This window comes from Microtus pennsylvanicus, chromosome 12 (genome assembly GCF_037038515.1).
Source record: "Microtus pennsylvanicus isolate mMicPen1 chromosome 12, mMicPen1.hap1, whole genome shotgun sequence".
Lineage (NCBI taxonomy): Eukaryota > Metazoa > Chordata > Mammalia > Rodentia > Cricetidae > Microtus > Microtus pennsylvanicus.
The window spans coordinates 41,789,619-41,817,469 of record NC_134590.1 but is presented as its reverse complement, the minus strand read 5'-3'; the positions used below and the strand labels follow the sequence as shown (position 1 = coordinate 41,817,469).

The following is a 27,851-nucleotide window of genomic DNA, read 5'->3' as shown; positions in this document are numbered from 1 at the left end:
TGGCTACAGAATCCAGGTTTGCCAAAGGTAATGCTGAATAATAACCCTTTGTGGAATATGTAAATAAAATTTAAATAATATTTAAATGCCTTTCACAAATGTAAACTGTCTGCTAAAAAGCAACAAGGCAGGTCTTTAGGGCTTCTCAAAAATAATCAGGCTTCAAATGTTGGCTTAAGCCACAATATTTTGACAAAATGTCAAAAGAAGTCAAATTACACATAAGAACCTCATGCCCTTTCACCCCCAGCCCCACAGGCATCCACTTAACTGCCTTTGCTCTCCTCACTGGCATTTTGCCAGGGTTTTTCATCCTCGTTTTGTGACACTCAGGAGGCTTCACGCACCTGAAGGACTATCAGATTCCCATAATGAGATTAACTTTAGTTCACTTCAATTAGAAAAGCAAATATATGTTGGGCTGTACTGGGAGGAGAGAAAAGGACACTGTGAAATTAAAGGTCTTTGCCTCTTGGCAGGCTGATGGGGCTGACCTTGGGTTGGACACCATTCTCCCTGGGACACTCTTTCTTACTTCTTTCTAGGCAGCATCCATTTGTCAGGAGCTGTAGGAAAGGGTCAGTCTGAACTTGTGGAGAACCAGCTCAGGGAGGCTTCCTGCCCAGTTCTTATCTGACATGTGGATTCCCCTCTGTATACTATGAATATTTCCTACGGCCATTTGTTAACAAAGAAATTGCTTTCAGCCGGTGGCTTAACAGAATATAGTCAGGCTGGAAGAGATATAAAGAGAAAGTAGTCAGAGTCAAGAAGAGAAGCCATGTAGACCCCAGAGAAGAAAGACAACCAAGCCACCAATCAGAACCTTACTGGTAGGCCTCAAGCCTTGTGGTAATACACAGAACAATGGAAATTGGTTAATTTAAGATATAAGAGCTAGCTATGAATATGCTTAAGCTATTGGCCAACGATTATTGAATTAATAAAGCTTCTGTCTGGTTATTTCAGGTCTGGGCAGCCTCTAACTACACTTATCTCAAGAAAAAACACAAACATTCAGGAGGCAGATGCTGGTGGATCTTTGTGAGTTCAAGACTGACCTGTTCTATAGAGTGGGTTCCAAGGCAGGCTCCAAAACCTACATAGAAACACCCTGTCTAGAAAAATCAAAACCAAAGCCAAAAGTAAGGCAACACAAATAACCCCACAAATTCTGAAGCAATAAAATACAAACAGAAAAGACTAGTGCCAATTAAAAAATGTCCAAAAAAAGCATTATGAGACAAAAAATTTCTCCAAAATACCAAATAACATTGATCTTGTTTTGTGTTGACCATCTACCATAGGGCATGGGGATTGCCCTGAAGTGTGGTTTGTATACCCAGTGAGAGTCCACCGAAGAAAAAAATCCATTTTTTTTTTTTTGCAAGAAGCTGTCAGTTGGAGATAGTTGATAGTTTCTTATTTAAAGTAAGGGAGCTCAATAGGCCATAAACTTAATGGAAAACCAAATACTATTTTTCTGCTAAAAGCACAGAGTAATAAATGACTTCTAAAGATACTGTGTTATACTCCTATACCAGTGTTGTACATTATAATCATACATCAGTCATCATCAGAGAAGATTCCTCCGACAATAGATGGCAACTAACATGGAGACCTACAGCTGGACAAGGTGCAAAAAATAAGAGACATTGAGACACTCAGCCCTAATTGGGATGTCTCCATCAAAACTCTCCCCTCAAAGTTCAGGGAACTATGTGGAAAAGAAGGCAGAAAGAGTGTAAGAGCCAGAGAAGATGTAAAATGCCAAGGAAATAATGTCTTCCAGACACAACGGGACTGGCACACCCAACATTTTTTAACTTTATCCATCTTCTCTTCTAAAAAGCAAAGGCTTATACACTGTGTATATATTTCTGTCAGTGTTTACATCCTAAAAACACTTCTAAAAATGAACCAGTTTGAGAGATGAAATTGGAGCAGCATTCTCTCTTCAACGGTAGATGAAGATCCTCAACTACGGATGAAATATATCTCGCATGCCTCTTTCATGTTACCCTATTTTATTTTATTTTATTTTATTCTTTGACAGTATCATCTGTAACACCCCACTACTAAAGCACAGATAACATTGAGAGAGGGTAAAGAAAAACCTTAAGACTCAGAAGATAGAGAGAAGTGGGAAGAAATACCACTTACAACATGAAAGTGACTTCCAACCAAATAGCATATGACATGGCTATACCAATGAGAAACACACAATGACTATGAACAGCTACATAAACTGGAAAGCTCCAATATCCCATCGCGGATAAAGGAGAATGCTCATGAGGCCTTATCCACCATTGGTATTTTGCTACTAGCTTTTTTTTTTCCAATAAAAGAATCCTACGTTACTGAAAGAGAAGTCAAGAAACCCACATATCCAACTTCCTCTTCAGGCTTTGGTGATATATGACCCAGCTTCTCATATATACAGATACCTACTTGGTTTGGAATTTGAAAGTGAACAACTAGAACACCCAGATTCAACCTCCTGACAGAGAAGGTAGCAGTAAAAAGAAGCCACTGTCCTCCACTGATTGTTCTCGATGTCCAAATTCCCATTATCAAGACCAGATCTTTTCTTTGTCTTTCCCCCAAATCTTTCTCTTTTCTTCCTCCAATCCCCATGTCAGAACTTCTATTAAACCCTTCTCCTATTCTGGTTTGGCATGAGAAATAGCAGAGCATATTCCCAAACCAGCTATAAATCCCCAGAAATTTCTCAGATACACTCCTGCTTGAACTCACAGCATTTCTGCTTGATCCATCCATAGATGGTCCTCTTGTTCACAGTGACAGCCCGAGCTGACCTCCTCACACAGCTTCATAAAAGAGGTACTGCACATGTCGGTTCAGTGAAATTTTTACGACAGAAGACATAGTAAAGGTACATTTTGTCTTCAGGTTTTAAACTCATAGAAAGTTGAAGTTTTAAAAGTTGATTGTCGTACTTTTAATGCCCTGGCTTTATGGACAAAACCCCAACAACTTGTGAAGGTCAAAAATGACCTGGCCAGAGGCAATACCACTGCTGAGCTCTGCAGACTAAACACCAATTCCCTTGACTTGAATTCAGTGTGTACTTCTTCTAGTTCCTTGAAGGTCTGCTGTTTTGCTCAGATGCAAGTCGGGACATAAGAATCCTATATCAACCAGATGAATTTCAACATGCCCCATTCTGGGGTCAGTTGCCCAATTGAATAAATATTAGAAAAGTGGCTAATAGGCTCATGAGTGCCAATTCTTGTCATCTCAGTAAGATTCCAATAAGGAAAGGGACTCACTGTCTTTATCTTCATCATTTTTGTTCTTTTTTTTATTTGTTTTTAAAGGTAAGAATATGTGAGAAGCAGTTAGATGTAAGGCGCATTTGCAGAGAGCTGCACAGATTTTAGATGCCAGCAGGTCACTACAACCTGAGGGTGCTGATGGCTCTGTCTTTCACCTTGACTGATAGGGAGAATTCTACTCTGCATCAGAGACAGCACATGGCATTCTGCTCAGTGAATGGCTCGGGACCTCTATCAATAATTAATTATGTACCTGTGGCAAGTCATTAGTCAGTCTTTACCAAGTCTTACTTTCTTTACTTCTATATTGGAGCTAAAATATCATTTATCCTATAATGATAATAAAATCAATAAATATAACAGCATTGTGTCTATTATAAGTACTTTATTATCGCTAGATATACAGAAATATTCATAGCAGTGTTTTGCTTTCTAAAGAATTTAGTTATACATTGCTTATTTATTTATTATTCTCCTCCTCTCTCCCTCTCTCTCCCTCTCTCCCTCTCTCTTTCTCTTTCTCACTCTCTCTCTCCCATTCTCCCCTCCTTCCCCTCTCTTTTTCCCTCTCCCTCTCTCTGTGTATGCCAAAGCACATGGGTGATCAGAAGGCATCTTACAGGAAAGAGTTGGTTATCTCTTTCAACCATAAGGATTCAGAAATTAAACTGAGGCCTCATGCTTTCCAGCAAGTGTCTGTACTGTCTGTACTTACTGAATTTATCACCAGCCCGCTCTGAAGCATTTCTCTTCAGTTATTTTTGTAGCTGTTGTCTTTGTTTCCCCCCCCCCCGCCCCTTGGCTTTTTAATGATAGAATCTTACCAGTATCCCAGGCAGACTTTAATCCTTCTCTACACAGCCTACCTAGTGTTGGAACCACAGACATGCAACACTATGCCTGGCTTTTCTTCAACAGTTGTTTTTGTTTTGTTTTTGTTTTATGTTTTTTTGTTTTTTTAATCCTAATCCTATGCTTTGCTGCCAGACTCCACATCTGTACAGGCCACACAGGCTATGCAACTGCTACCTGTGTTACAGAATACATATAAAAGGATAGAAATCGCATCCACAATGCCAGGAGTCCACAGTCAACGCATTCCAAGAAACCATGTGATAAGAAAAGAGGGCACGCACATGGAAAGAAAAAGAGAAAATGCAAATTCAACTACTATTTGTAAAACAAATTCAAAACCAATCTCAAGCCTTTGGAGTCTTTATATGGGAGAAACCACAGTAGGACATAAATCTTTAATGTAATGTCAACAATAAATACTATTTTATAGAGTTATTTGACAATATGTTGAGTTTGGAACAAGCCAGAATTGTTTAAGTTTCGGTTAGGATTTTCTTCCATGCCTGACATAACTCGAGCATAATACTAATTGTGTCTTTTCTTCCTGTCTGCAGAATTTACTCTGGAGGCCTGCTGACTCTGCCTTCCTAATCCTTAGGGCTTTTTTTTGCCTTCAGACTAAAGTAAACTTTGTTTGTGGCTATGAAAGAGAGCAGGTCAGGGAGTATACCAAAGACAACTTGTCCTTTTCTTCACCAGACAGTTTCCTCCTCCGCTGACTATGGAACATCACGGAGTCTATCAAAAGTATCTGCTGACAGATTCTAATTGGATGGATGCACAGCTCCCCACACACACACTATTTCTGGGGGTGAGGATGTGTAAGATTTATAGAGAACAAGATGGATCTGCTTCTTTCATTAAGATACACTCTGTGTTTTAAAATCTACATCATTAGAAAATGACTACTTCATATCCCTTAGGCAATTTATTACCAATGCTAAGAAAAAAGAAAGAAAGAAAGAAAGAAAGAAAGAAAGAAAGAAAGAAAGAAAGAAAGAAAGGAGGGAGGGAGGGAGGGAGGGAGGGAGGGAGGGAGGGAGGGAGGGAGGGAGGGAGGGAGGGAGGGAGGGAGGGAGGGAGGGAGGGAGGAAGAATGAATGTCAAAAAGCTGGTTAAATGTATTTTAATAGTGACAAATTTCAATGTGAAATGAATGGTATTCATGTTAAAAATCTATGTGTATATTCCAATTCTAATTTTCTACCTTATTCTGAAAGTGTTTCTGATTCTTAGGTAAGTCTAGCAGATTTTTGAAAGGTATCTGTTGTAAACTGAGCTTGGACTTGAATTACCAATGCGTTTTTTATGCCACATTATGTTCTTTCTTATGCACACACTCAAGCTCTGAATAGACAAAGTAGCTCCTTATTTCTTATATTTAAGTTAATTAAAATGAAGTTAACAAAATTCTATACTTGGTTGCGACAGATACAAGCTGTGGCAGCTTGCTGAGCAGTGCTGGGGACAATTCCATCGAGAGACATAAGACCGACGACTGATCTGGGAAGGTGTATCCACAGTGGTGAGAGAAAAAGAACAGTGTTCACAATTTTCTAGGTGGTGAAAATGTCTCTCATAGCAAAGGTCTCTGCAGATCACTTTACCGTCTGACAGAGCATCCTGGATCACATGAATCATAAACCGTTTAAAACATTTTTAGCATTTATTTTTTACATGCAAATGCTCATTCCACCACCACAACTTGATGGAAGACTTTTTGCTACAGGTTTTTATTGATACTGGATTTTTACAGAACCCATCTAAAAAATATCTCTTTAGACATTAAGTAAAATAATTTCCTCTGGAGCCTAAGCTCTGTTCTATTGATCTTTATGTCGGCACTTGTGCCGATTTTCCGATTTTCTTCTGTCTTGATTGCTGTAACTGTCCTACGTTTTGAAAGTAGACAGGGTGAGTTCAGCTTTCTCTGTCCCTTTCCAAGTTGTTTTGCTTTTCATTTTCATATGGATGGTGGGAGTGGTTTTCTACTCCCTGCAGAAATAGGAACTACATCTCTACAATGTTTTGAATGTAGAGAATATATATTGTTGTTTCCATGATTAGTTCTTTCAATAATATTTTATAATAGCATTTTGGGCACATTTTGTGTTTGTGTTATATCTGCTGATGAACATTATAATTTTTATGCTGTTATAAAGGCAGTCATTTTCTTAATATTATTTTCTAAAGATCAAGTCACTGGTATATAGAAATAGTTTCCCCTCATCATCTCCTACCTCTCTGCCTTCTCCATATACTTCTCACCTCATAGCCCTAGTCAAAACTTCCTGCCCACTGTTCTGTAGAAGTTCTGAGAACAGATGTTCTTACTTTGTTCTCCAAGTTAGAGGTCAAAAATAATACTAGTTATGGAGTTTTCACAGATGCCTTTTATATCATTGAGAAATTTCCCTTTTGTTCCCACGTTGCTGATAATTTTAATCACGAGTGGATGGATGCTGGATTTCTTCAGGTGCTTTTTCAGTCTCTAGAGAAATGATCAAGTGTGTTTTTTCCCTTTGCTTTGCTAATGTGATCGTTGGTCTCATTGATATTTTGAGCTCAGTGACCTCATTTTGCTAGGTCACACTTCATTATAGGTATCACCATTGCTGTCTGCTGCTCTTATAAAGACTGCAAATGCTTAGTTCAGGATTTAGGAATATGTGCCCATAGAGATTCTCATTGACGGCAGGGTCATTTGAGCTCTGTCTCGGAGATCTTGGTAATACTGCTTTCTTCAAATCAACTAATTTTGTGAAGGATTCACAGAACTTGTTCTCTAATACTTGGGCAGAGTTCAGCATCTGGTCCTAGGATTTTTCTTCCTGGGAACCTTAAATTACTTATCTGTTGACCTTTTATGAAGGTAATCACAATACGCCTTTTACTGGTAGCTTGTGTCTGTATAGAAACTCATGAACTTTGCCTAAGTTATACTATTTGGTATTTTCTTTTGTTTTGTGTAGGTCCTGGGCATGAAGCACAGAACTTTGAACTCATTGTGTAAGTACTCAATTACTGAGCTATGTCCCCAGACCCAAACATTTGTTGACATACAGTTTTATATAGTATTCTCTACTATTGTCTTTTAGTATTATGTACAGTAATATTCTTTTCTGGGTTCAGTAATTCGAGTCTTCTATTTTCTGTGTCAGACTTATGAAATGTTTTTGCTGATTTTGCTGAGTATGTCTATACATTTCTATAGCTTTTCTTCAGAACTTTTTAAAAAAGAAAGAGACATAATCAAGTTAGAATGTTCAAACTTATTCCTAGATGGATTGGTTTTACTAAATCCATGTTAATCTATAGGAATGTTTTTGAAGGTAAGGTCAAAAAGCATTTCTTGTAACAAATATTCTTTCAGCATTTTTGTATACCATAATGTACATTTGTTCCAAAATAATATTCTTAAAAGTCTGAGTCAGTAACAAAATGCAAATTACACAAAAATGAGCAATGAAATAAATATTAAAAGAGAACTCATAAAAGAGAAAAATAAAGAATTTCATTACTGAAAAATGTTTGTTTCTAAAGCGAAACATAATTTTCAGGCGGTCCCAGCTCAATAGTTAACACTCACTGCTCTTGCAGAGGAGCGGAACTTGGTTTCCAGCACATACATGTCACTTTACAACATTCCTTAAGTCCAGTTCCAGGGGATTTATTACCTTCCCACAACCTTTGTGCACACCAGGCCTGCAAACAGCATATATAAATACATGTGGGCCTGTACTTATACATATACACATAACTCATACACATATAAAATTAAGTCATTAAACATAATTTTCACACGTTTAATTGGAAACAAGACATAAATAATATCCACTACTGAGAGGAGCACATAGGAAAAGACTCCTATACTTCTACGGAGGGAAAGTTGGTCTATAAACTTTTTGGCCCTTCTAAATTATTACCCTATTGTATCTATTAAATTTAAATTATGTTCGAGACAAGACAGGGACAATCAGCCAGACAGGTACTGGCCAACTCTGTGCCTCACTTAGGAAAATCAACTAAAGATGGGAAAAGGGATTTCTAAAAAAGCGAGCGGATTCTCCTATGCAAAATGTCCTCATATACATTCTTTTGTGCAAACTTGCCAGGGAGGAACACAAGAAGAAACACCAGGATGCTTCTGTCAACTCCTCAGTGTTCTTGAAGAAGTGCTCGGAAAGGTGAAAGACCACATCTGTTAAAGAAAAGAGGAAATTTGAAAACATGGCAAAGGCTGACAAGGCTTATTATGGAAGAGAAATGAAAACCTACAATAACACCCTCCCCCAAAAAAAACCAGGAGACCAAAAAAGAAGTTTAAGGACTTCAGTGCACAAGGGGCCTCTTTCAGTCTTTTTGTTCTGAGTATCACCCCCAAATCAAAGACGAACACCCTGGCTTATCCATTGGTGATGTTTCAAAGAAACTGGGAGAGATGTGGAACAACACTGCTGCAGATGACAAGCAGCCCTACGAAAAGAAGACTGCCAAGCTGAAGGAGAAATACAAAAAAGATGTTGCTGCTTACAGAGGTAAAGGAAAGCCCAATGCAGCGAAAAAAGAGGTGGTCACGTCTGAAAAGAGCAAAAATATGAAGAGGAGGATGAGAATGAAAAAGAAGGAGAGGAGAGGAAGACAAAGACGATGATGATAATGATAAGTTGATTCTAGCACAGTCTTTCTTATTTTTTTAAACTGTACGGTGTCTTTTTATCTTTTAAGTTAACGCACTACCAAATGTGTCTTTAGATAGCCCCGTCCTTGTGGTATTTTCAATAGGCACTAACTTTGCCTGGTACAGTCTAGAGGTTGTAAATGGACATGGAAATTTAAAGCAGGTTCTGGTTGGTGCACAGCATAAATTAGTTATATGTGGAGATGGTAGTTTTTTGTTGTTGTTGTTGTTGTTGCTTTTTTTGGTTTTAGATTTTGTTTTTCACCTTCCGTTGTCTGTGATGCAGCTTATATGAAAATAATTGTTGTTTTGTTTACTGAACACCACTCTGTAATTGCAAAAACACAAAATTGCAGCTGTTTTGTTGCCATTCTGAATGCCTATAAGTAAATACAAATTTTATTTTCAAAATAAATTTAAATTTTAAGTGTATTTAGCCTCTTTTGGAATGTATTCTATCAAAGGAAACTACTAATTTTTGTAGTGAAATTTTACCAACATATCAGATTCTGTGCATGTTAGAAATAAAAAACCTAAGCATAAGAAACAAAAGAACTTTCCTTCTAATAATGACTTGGAGAAAGTACATTAGTAAATTAGAAATAAAGTTAAAAAGCAATTTGATAGGCATGGGCTGTTTTATATTAACGAAAAAAATAAATCTGTATGTTTATACAAAAAGGAAGCTGTTAGTGTATCAGTATTCATTTCCAGAAAAGGCATGAGAAAGAGATTACATTTTTCCTATATTCATTTGTGTTGTTAGACAAAGAACAGATATTTTAAAATCTGTACTAAATTAAAAAAAGAAAAAAATTATACAAAGGAGAATAGCAAGGGAAGAGGACAAGGGAAATAGAAAATTTCTATGGAAATAGAAATGGAAATAGAATAGAGTGGAATTTAAATGGAGCAGAAATACAGTTAACAAAAAATCAGTGCTTGACTGTAGCTTCTGTTTGTTTAGCATCAGGACCAGTAATGTGGAAAGAGGTGTGGTTGGTAATTCCTCTAGCATGCATGGGAAAAGTTTATCTGTGAGCACCATGTTCTTGTTCTACTCTTTCACATGTCTCGCACACACACACAGCTGTTCCCTTTTCCATGGCAAGTACCATTCTGCCTTTTCATTAACACTAAGCTACATACCCACAGTATCAGAGACATCTGCTTTTAATCAAATGGCTAAGAAGTGAAACACATGAGCTAACCATCAAGTATATTAGTTTGCTTGAGGTTCATAAATCAGAATGCATTATATACGTTCATACCAAAGTCACATACAGTAATCAAGAAATATGTTTCTGTCTTCTATATAAAAATGATAATGTCAAAAGTCTATGGCTGGGAAGGTCATAACTGCTAATGGGGAAAATACTGCTTTGTTTTTCTAAATTTGCTTAATGTGTCTGTCAAATTGACTTCTACATATTTGTGTTCATGCCCACAGATTTGTGTTGCTGCCAACTTCTGTCAAAGAAGCTCCTATGTTGGTTTGAAAGAAAATGACCCCCAAAGGGAATGACACTATTAGAAGGCTTGACCTTGTTCTCATTTAAACAAGTGTGTCCCTATGGGGGTGGGCTTTGAGGTCTCATTTGCTCAAGCTTTGCTCAGTGTAACACTCTGACCACTTCCTGTAGCCTTCAGATCAAGATAGCTTTCCAGTACCATGTCTTCCTGCACATCACCCTGTCCTGCCGTGATGATAATGGACTGAACTTCTGAACTGTAAGCAACCCAATAAAATACTTCATTTATAAAATTTGCCATGGTCATGGTATTTAATCACAGCAATAGAAACCCTAACTAAAATGCATTCTTTTGCACTGGGAAGTGTAATTGGAGATACTCAGGACTTGACAAAATGTGAGAACAGCTGTTGAGTTCTGAACTTCAAACAAGACATATATGTCATCCCTTTCAAGGCTTGAGGAACATTTTGGAAAACAGGAAGGAAAGAATGCAAGAACCAGAGGAAAGGGTGAAGTGTCATAGAACGTGGTCTTCCAGGGCATGATAAAGCTGTTGCATACTTGAACTTTAAGAACTTGTGATTACTTGCATGAAAAGTGTACATGATTGGTCCCATCAACATTCCATTATTGAGAAATGAGGAGTTCATAAAGCCTTGCCCCTTCAATGGTATAGTCATTTCTATGCTTGTGCAATGTTCTTCATCAATGTTCTCATAAGTAAGCCTAAGGAAAAGTGTGATCTCTCTCTCTCTCTCTCTCTCTCTCTCTTTCTCTCTCTCTCTCTCTCTCTCTCACACACACACACACACACACAATGAATGTAGAATGAACGCAAGTGTTGTCGAAGGCTGCTAGTTTATTTCCCAACTGTCCTGACTCAAAATAATCACACAGAAACTATAGTATTCAAATCACTGCTTGGCCAGTCACTTAAGTGTGTTGCTAGCTAGGTTTTACATCTAGAATTAACCCATTTCCATTATTTTATATTTTACCATGAGGATTGTGGCCTACTGGCAAGGTTCCAATTGACAGCTCCATCTTTTCCCTTTGGCGGCTACTTGTTGTCCCTTTGACTGTGCCTTCTTTCTCCCAACATTCAGTTTAGTTTTCCCACCTAGCTCTATTCTATTAAACCATTGGCTGAAAGCAGCTTCTTCATTAACCAATGGCAATAAAACATATTCACAGCATACAGAGGGAAATTCTACATCAGACTAGTAAGGAAATTAGATCAGTGGGAATGAGAGGGTGACAAGAAGTAGAAATGGAGATGCATATGAATAAAAAAACATTATGTACATGTATGAAAATTTCACAATGAAATTTGTTCCTGTTTATAGTTATAACATATGTCAATGCAGAACAAAGGCAATGACAGCATAGCAGGAAGAAACAAAGAAGATACTTCATATGTACTCACTGTGTGTGGCAATATCAGATTATCAATTGAAACTTATTTATCAGAAGGTGGAGAACACAGTAACATCCACATCCACACACACACACACAAACACAGGGGAAGAGTAGAATAATTATATGGCACCAACTAAAAATCATTTCCTTGCAGAACTGGAGCGCTAGTAAGCTGTGTCATCATATCTTTTTCTGGAAAGTAATTATATTTACTAAAGGAGGGAAAATAATAGATTTTCTTTATTCGAATATATTTTTACAAATATGAATATACCATATAACTCAGAAATTTAGATGAAAATTATTCTATATTCTATTTTTAAAGAAAAAAATCCCCAGACCATTATTTCTTAATTTAAAAAAATGTTTATATAAAAATGGTTTTAAATGCATTACATCGCTCAGAATCAGTCTAATGTGGAGTAGGGAGAAAATGATGCACATTTTCCCATCACTGTTTCTGCAGTGTGCATACATTTTTCCATATTTTCACTCTGTATGAAATTATCTATTGTTTAAATACTCATTTTGTGGAAAATACTGAGAAACAAAACTAACTACTATCATCCATGTAGTGTTCCACTAGTTGTTTTAAATGTGAATTTCTAAATTCAGCCATCCTTCTTGGGCCCCAAGCTCCATCTCTTCCTTCAATCCTCCACACCAGTGTTTCCCATGTTCCTTCCTCCCTATACTGCTGTTGTAACTAAGTATCACTTCCATTTCCAGTGCTATTTCTCAGATTATACTAAGGAACACCAAGGGCAGCTTGCAGATCAGGTCTTGCTTAGAACATCTCAAATATTTTCACATCAACTTATAATTACCTCCAAATATATGAGACTTATTTTGATAGTTTCCATTTATGCTTAAACATATTTGCACAGCTATGTATATCTTTATGCATGAGTATTACAGATTTTACAAAATATATTTATAAGTAGATTTATATTTACATCATTAGATGCATCAAACAACTAAACTGACATACAAAGAAGATTCTACATTAAGATAGCTAGCAAACAATGTATTTGAATATGAAAATACTGTTTTTTCCCAAAAAAAATCATCACAATGAATTACACTTGCCTCATTTTCAGTGACCCTGTTGACCCATAAAATCCTGTTCACTTACTCTCCTGTGGATACTTACCTGTGAGGGGTGGTGGGCAGTAAATGCTGTTTTTACTAGCATACATTTTCAGTGGGAGTGAGTCTATGCCTGTGAATGTGTGTGGTGTGTGTGTTTGCAAGCAGTTTATGTGGATACATATTTAATAACTGAAAAACTAAAGATTTAATCAATGTGTTGAGAAAACAAAAATGGTGTCCATATACCTGCCTAGTATTGACATGAGTTTCTGATTTAAGTATAAATGAGATAAGGTGCTCAATCTGGTTCCTACAAGGCGATCTGTTCCAGTATGGAGCCTTTCTGTCATAGGAAATTAGTCTTACATTGAAAGTGGTCAATCTTGTAAAGATTCACTGTTCCTGGAATCTAAGGTGACTGCAGGATAATGCCATGACAGCCTTGAAGGGAACAAGTTAGATATTCATTGGGTGGTTACCCTGACAACCTTCAGATGCAACCATGTAACTCCAGTGAAAATGGCATACAAAATAAAGATACCAGGTTTTCGTATTGCTTTTCAGTACTCCATGAGCTCCACATATTTTTAACAAAAGTAGCTTTAAGAGTCTATTTCGACACTACCCTTGTCAAGGTACATTCATCAGTCCTGAGAAAATTACAGTGTTGGTCAATCTGGCTTTGAAGTTTCCCTTGCACAATGATAGGATCATACGTGAGACACGGACAAGTGGCAATGGTTGAGGCTTGTAAATGAAAACAAGATACTTTTGGGGGACATCTAAATTCTACCATAGAGAAAATTAGTAGAGGAATCCAATGATAGAAAGCATCTGATTAAAAGTATTCTATAATCAAAAAAGGGGCCATGAATTTAAAGGAGAGCTAGGACGGATACATGGGAGGGTTTGGAGGGGGGAAAAGGCAAGGGAGAAATGCTGTATTATACTATAGTCCCAAAAACAACAAAAAGGGAATTCTACAGGGAGCCCTCTTGTCATTTTCTATGCCCATGAGTATGAACTCAGAGTCATTTCTAGTGGAAGGAATTTGGTGTCAGGTAACCAAGCATAAGAATGGATTTTCTACAACTTCAAAGCTTTAGTTGTAGGACAGTTAGCACAAGTGACTCCATTTTGTTGTTAACTTTAAGAAAGGGTCGTTCTGTGTAACCTTGACTGGACTATAACAATGCTATTGTAGTCTTCCAAGTGCTAGGATTAATGATGAGCACCCCAGGCCCAACATGACTTTAGTTCAAATTCTACCTTAGTTATGTACCCCACTTTGCCTCTGAATAATTCTCTCTGAAGACATCACTGAGCAACCATTCCATGGTTTGGTTTCAGTTTTCCCTTATAAGATAATATTGGTTTCAGTTGGTCTTCTCTGGTGTCCAATCCCAAGTTAAATTCTATCTATCCTGTGGGTGAACAAACACACTCATAGTATGTATGCTGTTCTAAGTTATTTCATGTTGTATCAAGGTTTGGACAGCTGTGTCTTGCCCTGACGGATTCCATCTTTAAAGTAGCATTTAACTCCATTTCAGCAGCAAATGCAGAGGCGGGATGACTGTACCTGTGTGGACACATGAACACCACCACCTGCCCAGTGCTAAATTGTTATGGGTAGCTCACCAGAGATGATCACTCCGACTCCAACACAGCTTATAGCCAATGAAAAGTCTTTATTACAGACAGCTGGGACCAGATTCTGTAATTGTGAGCCAAGATGTGGTCCCAACTGTATAGAACTTGGGGTTTTCAAAAACTAAAACCTTGTCCTAGCATCTCGCTCAGCAGATGCAAAGGGCATTGCCAAAGCAAGCAGTTTGAAGCAAGCAGTTTTAACAGAAGCTAAGATAAACAGTTAGCTAGAAGGGGTTCTGAACAAACAGGCAGTTTTAACAGAAACTAAGATAAGTTATCTAGGACATCCGGTCCTTTGGTTCCTCGAACAGAGTTGGGAAATTTTCCATAGGATTCTCCATTAAGGAGATCAAATTCTAGTTAAACTTGAAATGACCTCAGCACTATCGTGCCCTGCCACAAAATTTTGAAGCAGACTTATTGGTAAAAATGAAAGGTAATGCCTATAAAGCTAGAAGAGGAGATTGTAGACATAGGCGCACGCAAATGGGTTAAAACTGTAGCAGTAAACTATGTCTGAGAATTTCAAACACAACCGATCAGGGATGCCTTTAATACTCTCACCTGAACTCCTAAGCAGGAGGCCACCTATGCCTGCAAAGGCTTCATCTACTGTCACCTGATCATTCAGGGTATACTTCAAGGGACCAACAGGCGTAGAACGCCTGATTTCCACAGGGATTGAATTGCTGTACACTAAATCTGTCTGGACTCGTCCTGCACCTTCCCTCCACAGTCTGGCACCTCCACAGTTTGACTCAACCCTGCAGCTCAGCTAGCCCTCAATGTTTGCAGCAGTTCCATGCCCTTCTGCAGCTCTCCAGCTGAGCTCCTCAGCATCTTATCAAACCACCTGCAGGGACTCTCTACATTTGTATCAAGCCTTCTGACTCTTTCCCACTAAGGTCTATTTGAACTCTTTCAACTCTCTGGCCACAGTAACCCATTTGTAGCCATTCTGTAGCCTTCATAGTCACAGACATAGATATTACAATATAGTTATTGTGTAAAGTGTGATGTGTGTTTGGAATAAAAGATCCTGTATTTGGTAATGACCAGCAATCAAGTGAAAATGAAATTCTCTGGCAAATTGCAGCCAAGTTAATTGACATGGTTTGCAAATGTATTGCTAGTCAATAAATTCTGATAAGATAAAAAGATGTAAATTTCTCTACCTATGTTTCTGACATAGCATGCTCAAATAATATCATTTCAAAAGTGATGTGGAATTCTCCTTTGTATGTTGTGAATACGATTGGTTAATTAATTAAGAAAACTGGCTAGGCCTTATAGGGCAAAAGAATGGAGGTAGGCAGGGGAAACTAAACTGAATGCTGGGAGAATGAAGGGTGAAAGCAGAGAGAAGTCATGTTGCCCTGCTGGAGACAGATGCCAGAACTTTAGCCAGTAAGGCACAGCTATGTAGCCATACACAGATTAATAGAAGTGATAAAATTAATATGTAAGAGTTAGCCAATAAGAAGTTAGAGCTAATGGGCCAAGCCTTGATTTAATTAATACAGTTTCTGTGTAATTATTCAGGGCTAAGTGGCCAGGAGCCAACAAGTGACCTCCTCCTACACAAAAGCACTGCTCTGATGATTATTATAGAAATTGTACATTTGGCAGGGCGGTGTTTGCTCATACCTATAATTCCAGCACTCGAGAGGCAGAGACAGGTGGATCTCTGTGAGTTCCAGGCCAGCCTGGTCTACAGAGTGAGTTCCAGAACTTACTCCATAGCTACTGGGAAACCCTGTCTCAAAAAACTCAAGAAAGAAAGAGAGAGAGAGAGAGAGGAAGAAGAAGAAGAAGAAGAAGAAGAAGAAGAAGAAGAAGAAGAAGAAGAAGAAGAAGAAGAAGAAGAAGAAGAAGAAGAAGAAGAAGAGAAGGAAGGAGGGAGGGAAGGAGGGAGGGAGAAAAAAGGAAGAAAGAGAGGGAGAGAGAAAGAGAAAGAAAGAAAGAAAGAAAGAAAGAAAGAAAGAAAGAAAGAAAGAAAGAAAGAAAGGAAGGAAGAAAGAAAATTGTAATTATTGCACCATCATTTTCCAAGAATTTTGTTGTGAATACTGTAGAGAAGATGAAAAACTTGGATGACAAAAAAAAGGGGGGGGTTCAAGGACCTAATTTTGTACATCACTGAATAGTGGTGGAAAGCGTTGCCAAAGAGAATTTTTTAAAAGTCCTTAGACTAAAAGCAGTTCCATCAGATATATTTTATTTTCTTCTCCATCACCAATTGATTGGCTATAAGAAACTGATTCTTTAAAAAAAAAATGTGTTTCCCTCCCTTGACTTACCAAAATGTTATTTAGAGAGTTTTAGGACAGAATTCCGCAGTTCTGAGAGATCCAACAACCTAAGGTCACCCACTTGTCCCAGTAAATAAATTAAGAAGACAGTAAAACATAAAGTGAAGAAAACCAGCCTACAAACCACAGTCGCAGAGAACTTAGACAACAATGAGGACTCTAAGAGAGACCTACATAGATCTAATCCACATGGGAAGTAGAAAAATACAAGATCTCCTGAGTAAATTGGGAGCATGGGGACCCTGGGGGAGGATTGAAGGGGAGGGGAGAGGCAGGGAGGGGAGCAGAGAAAAAGGTAGAACTCAATAAAAATCAATAAAAAGAAGTATAGGAAGGGAATGAAATCGGTGTGTGCACAGGAGGAAAGAAATGGGATCCAAGGACGTTTAGTTCATCCTCAGGGTGTTGATCTGAGCTTTAGTTTCAAGAGGAAGGATTGTCATATGTTAATAGCCTAAGTTAATATTTATAATCACAACTTAATGGTTTTTAAATTTTAATCTACTTGTAATATCCATTGTGTTTCCCACTTTAATAACATTTTGAGCATATCTATGAACCGTTAGGATTCTAATCATGCTAGATGAACTTTTTCCTTGTTCTTTCCACAGCATGTTCCCAGTTCTATTATTTGATATAAAAGAAAGAAATCTGAATTATAGAGAGATTGAACTGTTAGGTCTCAAACGCAAAAGAAATGACTGAGGTGCCTATTTAATATATCAAAGCAGACATTGGCTACCAGGTTCTCCCAGCATCTCTCAGTACTTGTTACATAATCATGCTTTCTGGTGTACCCCATTCCTTATCCTTAACTCTCCATCACAGGGGTGGACTTCACTTCTCTCAGCTTCCCTGATGCCTCTATAAATCATCCATTTTGACTAAACAGCTCTTTTTGGTCTCTTGGACACCACTTTTGTTTCCCACTCTCCTGGCCTCTGGGCTCCTGGCTCTCTCCTCTCCCCTCTCTTCACATAGCCAGGTCCATCTACTGGCCATATTTCATCGATTACTTTCTACTATAAAACCTACAATCCCTTAGTAGTAGTAATTTACCATGGGAGAAACTCCACCACAAAAGCCTCAACAGGTAACTAAGCTCTATAAATGTCTTAACTATGGAGTTAGAAGTATCTACCTGAAAGGACTTTCTTCCTAAGCTCACTGCTAAGGTTAGTGCAGGCCTATGAAGACTCTGGTTCCATCTGATTTACAGGCTTACAGTCTTTGCCAGGCATTGCCCACATATCATCTGTCTGTGTCATTTGAGCTTTTTCTTCGGGCTACCCAAAATAGAGCAGAAGTAAAGATGAAAGAGTCTGAAAGACACAGTGCCTTTTAAACCTACTCTGGGTAATAACGCCTATCCTTATGCTATACTGCTTGTTTTAAATAACCGAGGTCCAGGCAAGATCAGAGGCAACAATTTTATAGTGCCATGAATACCAGGAGACAGGAATTATGAGCCCGCAAATAAGCCATCAGCCAAGCACTGTTATCTGTCTCGATATAGATGACAGCGCAAACTGCTTATATGATGCGATCAAGTCAAAGCCAGTAATTTTCTCATTAAATAAATGATGATAACAACCAGATTGACCAAAATCTTGTGGCTACTCAAGAGATAAAAGAAAACACATAGAATATGAATAGTTAAGAACTTGGTATAAATATGGTTTTGACTATGCTATTATTTCTCAAAATCAAGAGATTATGACTAACTATTTTGATTAGATCATATTTCTCCTTCATCTACATCCTCATTATACTGCATGGCAATTCTAAATTATTCATTTTCCTTTTCTACTCATAGATATGCAAGCGATCACCCAAAGCTTGAAATGAACGAAGAAAGAAAACTAATGTTTATAAAGCGTAAGTCATACATTGATTGCTATATTGGGAACTTTATATTCATGATCTCATTAAATCCTCACAATAACATTCTAGAAGGTAGCTCTTCTGTTCCAAACTGAATCTTAAGGAAAAATACAGCTTGTGATTAGACAACACTTTTATTTTTCCTTTCACTTGTGCATCAAGGTATGTCTAATAGTGTCCTTCATTCTGTCTCATCCAGGGAGTTGTGAGGTATAAAAATGATCTTATAGTAATCTTGTCAAGCTTTGTACCCTTCCAGTCAATATTCTAATAAAAAGATATCTGTAGCCATTTCTCACTGTAAAACTCTTACTGTTTAACACACCACAGTTCATTGGTTCGGAATCAAGTACGTATCGGCTTCCCTATATATTACTTGATAGTATTAATGTTCTAGTCCCTCAGGTTAGAACAAAATATTCTCAGAATAGAGTAAACTAATTCCTTTTCTCCTGACTGGTTTTGATTGTGTGTGTGTGTGTGTGTGTGTGTGTGTGTGTGTGTGTGTGTGTGTCATAGAGGTATATGTTTGTTTACATGTGTGTGAGTCCATCTTTGTGTGCTGTGCATGTTCATGTGTACACATACGTGCAAAGGCCTTAACTTGATATCAAGTATCTTCCACTATTCACCCATACTTTATTAACTGGGGCAAGTTCTCTCTCTGAACCCCGATAATGTCAATTCCAGCTAACCCAGCTAGCCATTTGGCCTCAGAGATCCACTGACTCTGACTTCTGACTGCTGGGATTACAGGCGTCTGCCGTGGCTGCCTGGCTTTTCACGTGGGGTCTAGAGATCTGAACTCTCGCCTCCACACTTGTGAGGCAAGCACTTTATCTGCTGAACATTTCCTAAAATAGAAAATAAGGGCTAGTGAAATGCTGGAGGTTAAGAGTGCTTCCTGCTTTTCAGAGGACCAGAGTGCAGCTTCTTGCATACATCTCAGGTAGCTCACAACTGCTTTTGATTCTAGCTTCAGAAGATCCATCACCTTTTGATGGACTCTGAGGGTACCAATATTTATGTGACTCTCTCTCTCTCTCTCTCTCTCTCTCTCTCTCTCTCTCTCTCTCTCTCTCTCTCACACACACACACACACACACGCACATGCCCACACACCCACACTACATATATCATAGTGAATTTCTTCCTTACTCCCCATCTTGGGCTTTCACCTTAAATTTCCACAACACACACACACACACACTGTTTATACTTAAATAATATACTCATTTATACACACAATTAAATCAATCAGCAGTATCCGGCCTAAGTGTAGTCTGTTGGGCAACTATGAATGAATTCCAGTGATTTTGATACATCCTGAAACTCCTTTAGACCACTTTTCTTTATAATTTTCCTCACAGTCACTTTTACTAACTACAAAAGACTCAAAAATAAAATAAGATCTTTGAACTTATTATTTGAATGAATGTAATATTCTCCAGCTCTGTCAGACATTTAATTCACATAAAGAGATTCTGAATGCCATTTGACCATTTCAAGGGATGAAAGAAATCATTACAAAAATATCTCAAGTGCACTGATGAGGAAATCCAATGATGCTCACAGAAATCATAGTATCATAGGAATAATTTTACAGTCTTTTAAAATGACAGATGTGAAGATGGTTATACTTATTAGATAGCAGGCTCTAATTGACCACTTTTCAAAACGTCTTTAATAATTTTAGTCCACACTTAGCCATGCCCTACATGATGAGGATTCTTCATAAGTCATACCAAATGAATTAAATTTGTGATTTTTATATGATTATATCCAATACTTGTATAGTAGGATAGATAGATTGAGACAGCAGGACACAAAGTAGTTTGGGTAAAGAGGATCTGGAAAAACTGGGGTGAAGAACAAAGCAAGAGCCAAATACATTGTGAGACATTCTCAAAGCACCAATAAAAGTACTTTTAAAACAGAAAAGAAGATGAATGGATGAATTTCTCACAATGTCTGCTTCCCCATTTACATACTTTGCCTGTTGATATCTAGGTATGAAATAAATAAATAACTTAGATTCAAGTTGGAGTTTATGCATAAAATTTGCTAATGATGGGCCTCTCTGGCATTTCCAAGGGACAAACCTAAATATTGCCACAATTGCTGTAAAACATAAGCTACTAAGAAAATAATCAGTCCCCAGTGAGCTGCATCTCTCCATACCTCTCTTGGACAGTTGTTGAACTAGGATGACTATAAATTAATATAAGGGATAAGTGTTCTTGGCTAAGTAATCATAAAACTGAAAGTGTACAACCAGTGTTCATGTTCATGAATTGAGCTTGGTGCTTTGGGGGACACTGCTTTACTTTCAGAGAATTCATTTCCCTGTTTGAAACTGCCAAATATAAACTCATAAAGTGTGCGCTCTATAAAGAACATTGCCGAAAACATACCTTTTACAGATCAGGATGCCATATCCTTCAGGACAAGCTAAATCTTCTCACTTACACAAGTTGCTATCTGAAGCTCTGGTATATGCAAGTAGCAAATGCTCCCCAAAGTCCAGGTATATTCAAGTAGCAATGATTTATTTTGCAGTCCCTCAAAGTCCAATGCAGAGGTAGGCAACTCCTTTAGTAATTATGCTCTACTAACCTCATATTTGTGGGGAGATTTCATATTTTCACCTATAATCTCCATGGCCAACCATTGAAATGAACATTTAGCTCATGCTTGTAGGGTATTTGATGCAAGTGCTGTAGCATGTCATAAGGCAGGGTTTACCCAAAACCATCAGGTACTTTTTCAGGGTCTACATATTAGATAAACACTCTGGGTTATTTCAAGCTTACAACACATATATATTTATATGTTGTGTGGTTGAATCCATGTGTTGAATTAAGTATTACATAGGGTTACTATATATTTGATCAAACAGTATTCTAAGATTATTCTTGATGTTATACTAGAAATACAGCAGCATTTGAATAAATAAATAAATAGACTAAACATAGAAAATTGCCTTCTTCAATGTCATTGGCCCTCAAAAGGATCAGTTATAGTTTTGTATAGAATAAAGGATTTTAAGCTTGTGATTTTTGTTTGTTTATTTTATAAAACAGAGAGTACAAAAATATCAACAATGAAGCATGTAAAATACAGAAGGATATGTCATGACCTAAAACATTTTCTTAATCTTTTTTTCTTTTTCAAGGTATTTTTATTAATGTTTTCAGAATTTCATATGATACTCTTTACTTTTATTTATTGTTATCTTATTTGGCCCCTTCCCATTGCTCCTCCAGATCCACCTTGCCTGAGAGTGTGAGGTTCCATATTGTTTTATTCTGGCTTTGTATATGATGGAAGCATCAATTTCCTTTGACTCTCAAGCCCGTTAGATTTCAGACTAGAATTTACATTAGTGTCCCTCCTCATTCTTAGACCTTTTCTTCATTGGATTTCACCTTGCTAAATGAACATCCATGGAGAAACCCAGATCATCCATCTATTAAAAAGAAAACCTGTGAGGGGTGTCAGGTGGAGGCTGGAAAAATAGCTCAGCTGCTAACAAGTGTTGGCTGCTGTTTCAGAGCTCCTGAGTTCAATTCCCAGTAACCACATGGTGGCTTCCAGCCATCTAGAATGGGCTGTGGCATGCAGGTATACATGCAAATGGAGTCCAAATATACATAAATAAATAAATCTTAAATCACACACACAAATGCTAATCAATAAGATTATTTTATTACATAATTTTATGCATATCTTTAGCTTACATTCTCAAGGCATACGTGACCATTCAACTATGTTTTCTATGTCAAATGTGATGGTGCCCTCCTATAACTTCCTCAATACAGAAACTAAGGAAGGAGAATCATGAGCTTCAGGCCACGCTGGGCTGTATAAAAAGACTCTATTTGAAGCTAACCCTTTTACCCCCAAATTATTTAAGTCACTATTATTTGATTCATAATGGCTGTCATCATGTTAAAAAATGGTCCTCTGAGAGTCAAATTAGAGCTAAGACTTTAAAGAGATCCCCATTATGAGAAAAAAGAAAACATTCATTTCAACCCTACTTTTGTGGACCATCACAAATGTAAAATACATTGTAGTGAAGTACCCATGAGTGGGCCTTTTTCAAAACTATTGGCCATGTGTCATCTCTGGAAACAACACTCCTCATATTGAAGATTTCCTTCAAAACTTTTAAGGCTAAATATGTTGCCTTTAAAAGTAAAGGAACAAATGAGACAGTTCCTTTAATCTGGGAAGCAGATCTATTTTTAAAAAGCTGTGACCTAAGCTACAGTCCAGAGGACTCTAAGCATAGCCAGATTTTAAATTAATTTTAAAATTAGTTGTATTTACAACAGAATTTTACTAGAAAAAAAACCCACAAGATTAATTGAATAAGATTATGTAAACAAGAAAAGTGTTCTGAGGGTCTACTTACCGGTAAAGCTTTTATACACTAATTATATTAGTCGTCCATCACTCTGTGAACCACTTACAATACATCAGTGCAAGGATTTTCAGATCTAAAAGTACCAAATGAAATTTCCTGGACCAAGTTACTTAGTAGCTCTAACACCTCTTCATTCTTAAGTTCTTAAATTTCAGCATCCTCTTCTATCCAATGTAGAAAATAATGTCCATAATCTAATAGTTTAAAAACTACTCTCTGATAATCTTTGAGGATTAAATGTTAGCCATATGGAATGTTTTAAGACTGGTGTCTAGCACAAAAAAGAACCACAACACACTAACACATTTTATTATTAAATTGAGCCATGAAATAAACAAACACAATACTCAAGTTTCAATGGCTTATCGCGGAGGAATAAATGCTTCCAAAATGCATTGCCTGTATAACCAATCTATGTCTCAACCCTGTTAAGAGTCGGGGACTTGGATCTGGTCCAGGCAGGCAATGCTTTGGCTCTTGCATTCTCAATGGACAGATGGCATTCAGCTGACAGAAGGACTAGTCTAGAGGGTCCAAAAAGGCCTGTCTCCTATTTTAGGTGACTTGGATGAGATGAAAGGAAGGTGGAGCCCAGAAGAGATTGCCATCCCAAATGCACACATGGAGTGAGGCCACTTCAGTATGGTGCTCAGAAGGTAATTAGGCTTAGTAATGTGACTTCTCGGGATTCCAGGGAGAGGGGTCTTGGGAGGTCCGTTGGCACAATGTCACTTGTACTGTTTTCTATTGTTAAAATCACTCTTCCCCGGTTAAAAGGGGAGGGATCAGAGAATGGACAGTGGTGGAGACATGACCATCTGAACACATTATATCCTGTCTGTTTTCTGTGCGGGTTTTATATTTGAGTTTAAAGCATCCACAGGCTCATAGTTTATCGGCTACCTTCTTAAACAGTTACTGGAAAGAGAGTTATTGTTCTGCTTACGATTGTCAGGAAGGAAATACCTTTCTTTTCGCCTCTAAGTTTGGTTCTTGAGAATGTGACAAAAAAAAATCACAAAAGGCAAATTAGTAGGAAAATGCAAAACAGATTTAATTTCCATCATAAGCACAGGGGTTGACAGAGAAATATGGTTCTCGACACTGATTAGGGTAGGGCTTACATACCATCTTAATAGGGTCTGTATGAGGGCCAAAGAGGATTTCTAGAAGAAAAAAGACTTTGGGGAAAAATCAATGAACCTTTAGGAGAATGAATGGAAGGCATGATGGTTTCATGACAGCACCATTTTATCTTATCCAGGTGCTTACTGCCTGCTGCTGACTTCTTGACATCAACATAAGACTCACTTCCCTACTTAATGGGAAGGGATTTATGATCATTGAATTATTTGGGGGAAATTTTACTGTGAGAAACAAAAAGGGTACAGAAAACTCTGGAGCTATGGATTCCCAGTGTGATCAACTTAAAGTAGATCTTTATGCCTCCAATATATCCTGAGCCCTTTTATCATCCAGGAGGGAAGGAACACACATACACACATACCACACACACACACACACACACACACACACACACACACACACACACACACACACACAAACTTCTCCTCCCAGAATGTTGTTTGGCTTTGTGGAAATCCTTTTTATACACTAGATTCTGGGTCTGCCTTTTAAGACATTGATTTCACTCTACTCCTTTTTTCAGGACACATGCTAATTCAGCCTGTGATACTACATATCCTATGCTTCTGTACTATATAAGGTGCTAAAGTGAATGCTGGGAAAATTCTTGGAAGCCATACTATATATACCATGATGGCTTATGTCATTTAATTGTGAACAAAAGCAAGTGCAAATCCACAATAGTACAGTGTAACATACTCAATAGAAATATATTTTTGCTTCAACTTTCCCATTAACAGAATACACACACACACACTCACACACAAACACACACACACACACACACACACACAAAATCACCTAAAAAGTAAGTGACATTTTAGGCACCATTTAAACCTTAATTGTGACAAGGAGAAACCTGGATTGGAAGGAATTTCAGTTCTTAATCTCCTGTAGCTTGAGTGGTTACTATTGCCAGCATACTATTGCAAGTTAAATACTTAACTGTGAAAGCACATCCCTCTCCAACAATGCCTGAGAATCTTGGAAGAAACTGCTGCAAGTGAGAGCTCCTCAAACCTCCATCAGCATTGCAGTAAGCTTAAGAGTCAATTGGGATCCAGGGAACAAGGATCACTCTGTCTAGTGATAATATTTGTGGGTAGTGGAAGGCACACAGGTTTATAGGATTTTGAAAATCATGATTTTAAAGAGAAAAGTAAACTGGACATAGGAGTACTACCCACTTTTCTGAGATATCTTTTAACTTCACCACATTTTGGCCCTCTGTCTCTGGTATTTGAAAGGACAGTTAGGGACAATACTTTCTCTTTGGTATGTGAGAAGGAAAGCTTTATAGAATAGAAAAGGCAGGGTAGGTGCTAATTTTCTTCTGCAAGTAGAGGGCCATGTACAGGCTATCTCTAACATCTGGGGAGAGATAGGGAAACCCTCTGAAACAAAAGGACCTAATTTCAGTGAGGAAGGTAGATGCACATTGTGGACCATAGAGACCACTGCTAATCATTGCTGTCATTTACTTATAGAACCAAACAGCTAGTGTTTTCTCCGTTAGTCAAACTAAATGCTCACATTTGCATCTTATATGGTTACGTTACAGTTTATAACACTATGGGAATAGGTTCTTTCTTAATTTTTTTTTTTTTAGTGCAACCCTGACTCAGGCCATTATAATGAGATCCTCTCCCATCTCAAATTCTTAATATACACCTTGCTTAGATCAGTGATCATTGTTCATAGTAACCTTTGACATATCCTGGCTCTATAGTGAAGAGATGGTAAATGTGTCCAGTCCACTTTGCAGAATGCATGGGCACATCCAAATTTACTGTTGTTGTTGACATGCAATAGCTTTAAGTGACTCTAAATAGGATGTACCGCTTCTAACCCACCAAATGTCTTTCTCCAAATGCTCATCTACCTTTGGCAAAATTCTTTTTTCTTTTCAAATTTAATGTTGTTGATAATGTATGAAAATTAATAAATCTGAAATATCCCATAAATTATGTTGTAAATAGAGCACAATGTTTCTCTTCTAGTAATAAATTGAACCTTTTTAATGTGATGCATAAATTGGGAACCTGTGTATATTGAATGTTTTGGCAATTATAACTGTATAAATGAGAAAACAACCAACCTTAAATCTTTGCCAATATTAAAGTAGAAATCACTTCTATCAAGTTCTTTGAGTTATTTTAAAACATAAAACATTCTAAAGAGATCTAAAAATCACATAGTTTATGGGCTAATATTTATATAAACAAATTTTATCTGCAAGTTTTTTTTCCTTTGCAAACATAGTTATCACACCAGGTTTTGGTTCAATATTTTACAGTTATCCAAAAGACTGTAAGAGGCATTTTCATGAAATTATCTAACTTGTGTTCTGCTTCTACTGCTGTAATATATAGCGCTGCATACATGATTTAAACAGCACAGAAAATGTTATTTCTTGGCTAGAGACCAATTAAACAACCGCTGAAGGAAGCAGTTACTACCTGCCTAAAAGGAAATCTGTGGTTTCCTTATTTAAATTGCTGAGTTTTAATGTCCATCAAAAGACTGTTATCGCAATGAATTATTCAGTCATTTCAGTCTACTATGCTTCGGTACTACACTCATGGATTTCAGTCTGCAACCATGTGGCCAGAGCCTCTCAGTGATCCAAGACCTCGAATTGTACTTGGTATGAGACAATGTTTATGAATTGTTCTGCTTACTGTTTAAAAGTATATGCCTAATGGAAAAGCGTTTATAAGTACTTAGAAAAGGAAGGCAGAGGCATCAATTTACCAAATGTACATAGGGAAACCGCTGATCACATAGGCATTACAGCCGTCAGCACCTATAGAAGAGGGGCTGGAAGAGATCCTTTCTTAAAGAATGAAAGGTCAAAGCATTTGGAGAAGTCGGGTGTCATTTCCTCTGTTTGTCCCTTGGTGGAGTTCTTGAGTCACTTTCTCCTTTTCCCTCGTACCCGCTTTGTATTTCTTTCCAGGACTGGCTATCATGTTTACTGTATTTAACCTTTTTCTCGTGTTCTGGTGACTAATAGAAGGTCAATTATAAATGAAAGGCCCCCCCGCCCCGCCCCCTGAGACACTGTCTCTGGCACTTGCTTCATAGGCTTACCATAAACTTTTCTTGTCCTTACTTTTGTCCAGTCTTCTTTTTTAAGGCTCAAGCCACATCAGGGACGGAAAACTATTTTATTTCCCGCTCTGTCACAGACATTCTTAACTGAAAAAGTATTTGAATTGTTCGGTTTGGCGGAAGATATTTGACAAAGTAATCCAGGTTTTATTAGACATACGTTAGTATGGAATATATTTATTTAATCAATTTCATTTTTATATATGGTTTATTTCATATTTAGGTTTATCAAGGGAAATTTCTTTTTATTCATCAACAAAGAAAAGAAACGGGACTTGCAAGCGTTTCAATATTTCCTCAAACATTTTGCTTCCTCCAAGTGATGACGTCCGGTTACTGATCAATGCAGGCTTTAGAACACTACTGGTATTCGGTTTTGTCTGCCAGAGAAGCCGTGGCGGCGGCGGCAGCAGCAGAGGCAATGCAAGCTGTTTAATTTCTTGCAGCCGGTTACACTTTTTGATCCCATTTCCTCCTGAACCTTGCCTC

The 27,851-nt window shown here is 37.6% G+C and overlaps 1 pseudogene; it reads left to right on the top strand.

Moving 5' to 3' along the window:
• The first annotated feature begins 8,185 nt into the window (after positions 1-8,185).
• Positions 8,186-27,841, top strand: LOC142832380 (high mobility group protein B1-like; annotated as a pseudogene).
• Positions 27,842-27,851: the final 10 nt, after the last annotated feature.